We start from the raw sequence: 6,037 nt of genomic DNA, 5'->3' as shown, positions 1-6,037 counted from the left end.
GATTAGTCCTTTATTCTAAAAATCATACAATGTATATAGCCTTTTATACCTCACATTTGGTCATATCATACACTTTATAAATGCCCCTCCTCACTAACTGTCACAATGTTCTACTTTGATAGCTCTTTCTGTCTAACCGGGTTCCTCTATCTTCATGTCTGCAACTGACAAGTCTGGCTCAAAACAGGAAACCTCTGGTTTTCGCAACGCCTGGCTTACTTCCCTTCTCAGAGCTCAGTCTTCAGAGAAATAGATCAACTTGTTTCAAACCCACAGACATGTTCCCTCATAACCGTCAATATTTCTCTGACCTACTTTGAAACATACATCATCATCAGATTATAGTCTTAACACATGTCACACAATTCTACAGTTTCAGGGTGGAATACTTTAACATAGAAGAATTTATCATTTTTTTTTCTCCTGTGAAGCCATTGTGTTGCATCCATGTCTTAAATGTACTGTATAAACAAAGCTTGATTTGATTTGAACATATTGTGAGACAAATGAACCCAATGACCAACCAATCAAGACTCTTGTCAAACGTGTAAAAGCAACATGTATCTTGGTCGATCTTAGCATGAAAACAGTATCAATCCCACCTTTCCAGCCTGCTGAAGGCGTGGTGGAGTGGTAAACACCACCCCCGGCTCTACCAGGGGCTTGAGGTGGTCTCCCACAGCTCTGATTATGTCATGTTCTGTGGCCTTGCTGTTCCATTTCTTGACTGCCCCTGCAACACATTTAGTAATATTATATAAAACACTCAAACTAATGGATATGGAGCATCTATGGCCTCAGTTACACCTGGTACCCAAATGTGATTTCTGTCATCTGATCACTCCAAGCTGCATTAGGTTCAGATCTACCAGGATGGGCCTTTGACAGTCTGGATGCAGTCAGGCCACTGATTATGCATAAGCAATGTAAAGAGATGGGGTGAATGAGTGGGGAAAAATACATTTTACACAAATTACCTTCATAATAAATCAAATGTTATTGGTCACATACAGGTGTTCAGCAGATGTTATTGCAGGTGTAGTGAAATGCTTGTCCTTCTAGTTCCCACAGTGCAGGAATATCTAACAATTAATATCTAACAATTTCACAACAAATACCTAATACACACAAATCTAAGTAAAGGAATGGAATTAGGAATATATGGATATACAATGTCAGAGCAGCATAGACTGAGATACAGTTTATACATATGAGATGAGAAATGATATGTAAACATTAAAGTGACTAGTGTTCCATTTATTAAAGTGGCCAATGATGTCAAGTCTATATGTAGGCTGCAGCCTCTCTGTGCTATTTAACAGTTTGATGGCCTTGAGATAGAAGCTGTTTTTCAGTCTTTCGGTCCCAGCTTTGATGCACCTGTACTGATCTCACCTTCTGAATGATAGCGGGTGAACAGGCAGTGGCTCGGGTAATAACAAAGAACATGTATGTATGCCTGGGGGGAAATTCACTTTCATACAGCCAAAAGTGGTGAGAAATTACACCAATACCAGTGGACAATTTGCACTAAATAAACATAAATGGAACATATTCCCTTTTGCTGACGTGATGAACCACTAAGGGGACATAAATATTTACCATCTAAACCATGTGTGACCTCTCACCTCTCTGGCTGTAGAAGTGTTCTTCCTAACCAGTCCCTCAACAGCTCTCTGACTGAGCTCCACCACTGGGTCTTCAGAGGAGAGGAAGGCTGAGGAGGGATGGAAGGATGAATGGATCAGTCAGTCAATAAAGTGTAGAGCTGCTGTCTATGCTGTCTGACAAAATCACTATTTTAGTAGTTTATTAAAGTAAATAAGGCTTTATGACTGCTGAATACCAACTATCAATCACTTAGATCATGTATTTTCAGGTAGAGATACATCCTTGGGACGTCCCTAGCCCGTTGAAGTTGACATTTAAAATGGTTAAGGTAGGGGGTTAAGGTTAGGGTTTAGGGTAGGGATGTTCCAAGGATCCCGGATAGCATTGACCATTGTGCATTCTTCTGTCTCTTTTACATAGCAGGTGATGAGTTCTGACTTCTGAACTTGAAAATATGAAATATCCTTATGTGAAATTGAATGAAACAATAATGTATGTTGATGCTAATATGATGTACAATATTCCATGATGTTTCTATATGATAACAATAGAGTAATATATTTAATATGACATATACTATTTTTTTTTAAGTTTCCGTAATTCATTTTAATTAACTTAGTCATTATGATTCAACGTCAGTTCACCGTTTTACCTCATACTGTATTGGAGCAGCAGCAGCTGACTGCCCAGTTCAACATCAGTTCACCGTCTCACCTCATACTGTATTGGAGCAGCAGCAGCTGACTTGATCGTTGATGCTAATCATCATGTTTGAATCTGAGAGTAAATAGAGCCGACTACACTCTAAAAATGAAGGGTTCAACTGGAGTTGTTCTCAGATCCCCTAAGAACCGTAGGGTTCTTGGTCAATGAAAAACAGCCCCAAAAGGTACTTCAAAGAACTTGTTAGAAGGTGGGTTCATCGAGGAACCTCCGTTGTTGCTGGACTTCTTCCGGGAACTTCGCAATTACAACTGAAAACGATGGTGACAAGTTTGAATGCGACAAAAGTTAAAAAGGTTAAGTTGGGTTGATGTTTGGCTCTGAATATGTCTCGAAATCATTTATTATAATAATATAACATACTAATAATGAATAACAAAGACAATGCTGGTTTTCTGTGAATATCTTCCATAACGTTACTATAGTTAATGAACGTAAATATTAGAAAGCCGCGTTTGACCGTCGGCGTTGTATGAGCTACAGTACAGTACCGTTAGCTAGCTAGCTAACGTTATGTCCTAACTAGGCACAACTAGGTTTGGATTATTTCCTCAACTATATTCTTTCCCATATATTGTATATCGTTTCCATAAAGCCAACAACAGCTCTTATTCCTTCCCTTACTCTAATGTATTTTGTAAAAATTAGCAAGTGTAGTAAGATCATTGCTTTACTTTACTAGGACTGGAGACCACAGCAGCGATTCTGCTCTTGCCCAACCTCTTCAATGAGGACCCGAGTGGCCTTTATGTCCATGACAAGGTATGTCTATACACCAATCATGTGTTTCTTCATAAACATAGGTGTGCATGCTTATATAAAACTACAGCTGAACATTTGTTCTGTTCTTTGTTAATTGTATGTGTAGTAATCTTTTCTTACTTTTGTTGACACAGATTTCACCGCTCTTCACTCCTTTACTGCACATCGGTGGAAATCCATTTCATCATGAGAGTGAAATCCCGCTGGCCTTTGATGGGGAGAACATCCACTCCCTCAAGGACGTGCCCATGGGACTTGGGGCTCTGCTAGGTCTGTATCCCTTAAATTTCCCCAAAATGTCAGAAAAACAGTTATGTTGTTAAGTTACTGTGTTCTGGGGATAAGAGAAGTTGGGGTGAAGTTACCAGGGCCGGTCATAAAGATGGAAAACTTCCTAACATAACTAAGGGGATACGATATACACACTAAAGCTGAAAAATCTGTATTTAGCATCAAGTCTACAATATTGTTAGTTGACCTATGATTCATTTTTAATGTTGTTTTTATTGTACATCATTATTTATATATTTTTTATATGTCATGAAAATCACTATACAAAGTAAATGTATTATTTATTATGGTCTGACATGTCTGCAGAAATGGTGCAATATTGTAATGTGTTTTGTTTGTAAATATTAATTCACATTTGTGGTGCCACTAAATAAACAATGAATTATTTAAATCAATATTGTCAATATTGTTATTATTAAAATATGTTTTTATAACGGAGGGAGCGTGGACAGGGAGTTAAAAAATGAACCCCAAAAGGTTCTTTGAGGAACCATGATAAGGGGTTCTTCAAAGAACTTAGAGGTTCCCACAAAATGTTCTTCAAATAACTTTTAGGGGTTCCCCCACAGTTTCAATTTGAAGAACCCCTACAGGATACTCCAGGAACCTTGACTTTTTAGAGTGTATATTGATAAAAGTCACCTTGTCTGAGAGACATTTAAATAGTTACCTTGGCTCACTCTAACTTTATGGAAAAAAGTTTATTCAATAAATCGACCTTAAGGGCAGTTTTATTTCAAATGTAGTACCCGGATGGAGAAAGTCCAATAAGCGTTTTATAGTTTCATCCAACTGCCCAGACTTTGTAGACTGTTTAATAATGCTTAAACCTCATCTTTATCAAATGATCCATTAAAGATACCAACTCAAAACCTACGTTCGTCTACATATGGGTTGTTTAAATTGTATCTAATTGTATTACTTCATAAAATCTCTAGTAATCGATTATACAAACATACAATTCATCATATTTTCATATATTCACAGAATCCATATAAAACGTAAGAAATTCTCAGGTACACACGACAACCATTCCATTTGCTTTTTTCAAGGACTCTCCATAGCTACGAAGCAGCTCTCCAAACATACTCCCAGCGGAACCAAAACATATACGTTTGTTTCCCGGATAATGACCGGATCGTCAACGGTTCTCTAACCTCCCAGAGACCACGGCAAAATCAAGCCTCCCAGGAACTATAGACCTTCCGCTGCTTTCTAAATGATCATACATATATCTCAATACCACCCCGTGATCTTCTATGATGGGCAGTGAAGGAACCCCAAGATAACGTTATATGAAAGCTTATTATCTACATGTCAATCATCTGATTAAGCATATTTCTATATGAGGAACTATAGACCTCTATGAGGAACTATAGATCTCTGTGAGGAACTATAGATCTCTGTGAGGAACTATAGATCTCTAGGAGGAACTATAGATCTCTAGGAGGAACTATAGATCTCTAGGAGGAACTATAGATCTATGTGAGGAACTATAGATCTCTAGGAGGAACTATAGATATGTGAGGAACTATAGATCTCTGTTACTATCCAAACTTCAGATTAAGACACAGTCACATAACTCTCATATCACAGTCACACAACTCTCATATCACAGTCACACAATGCTATTCCCAAACATACCTAATCAATTAGATGTTTTTCAACAATATTTTAACCTGCAGGAATATTTTCTCATTTCTATCTCATAGTTAGTTCCTAGGATAATGAAACAAATACATTTACATCTTTCAATACTTCTAAAATGGGGTCCAGGTTTACAACAATTACAGCTACACCTTACTATCTTATACTACACTGCTCAAAAAAATAAAGGGAACACTTAAACAACACAATGTAACTCCAAGTCAATCACACTTCTGTGAAATCAAACTGTCCACTTAGGAAGTGTCATGACGTTGGCCTCTTTTGGTACAGGGAGGACAGTTGACCCCCTCCCCTTTGTACCATCCCCCAACCTACCTTCCCCCCAACCCAGGCCCTGTGTGAAAGGGTTGTAAAAACTCTAAGAGGAGCGTCTCCTACCACATGTTTCATAGAGAGACAAAGGACATTCTTCCAACTCATAGAATTGGAGAACCGAGCGACAGGTGTGTTCTGGAGAAGGTATGGAAGATTGGTGAAGAATCCAGCTACGAACTGGTCCGCTTGGTACAATTTTGTGATACTCAGAAGAGACAATATAGCCATATTACCATAAAACTGTTTATATAATAGCCTCAGCGATGAGACTTGCATCATAATGGTTGTATAAAATGTATTAATAAGGATAAAGCTATTTGTAATACATTGAGATGCTTTGTACTGATGTAATGTGATAAGCTTGGTACAGAAATCCAATTCTAACTCAGCCATCGGCACGCCCCCCAGGGACACAGACAGGACCAGGCGTCATTTGACAAGCCTGTTCTAGGGTCACTATAAAACTATACCCTGAGCTACATTTCTTTAGACCAGGCCTCCACTCCATTGCGAGTTGGCCCATAGGTTTGACCATCCAAGTACTCTACTGAAAGTGAACTATACCACGTGGTTAACTTTTAGACTATTGATACTGACAGAATAAGAACAAGTCTTTGATATTAATTATTAGTCTGCAGCTAAGTAAATTATATCATTGAACGCGAAG

The sequence above is a fragment of the Salmo salar genome, chromosome 02, assembly GCF_965601325.2.
Source record: "Salmo salar chromosome 02, fSalSal1, whole genome shotgun sequence".
NCBI classification, from domain to species: domain Eukaryota; kingdom Metazoa; phylum Chordata; class Actinopteri; order Salmoniformes; family Salmonidae; genus Salmo; species Salmo salar.
Note: the sequence above shows the minus strand (reverse complement) of the source record.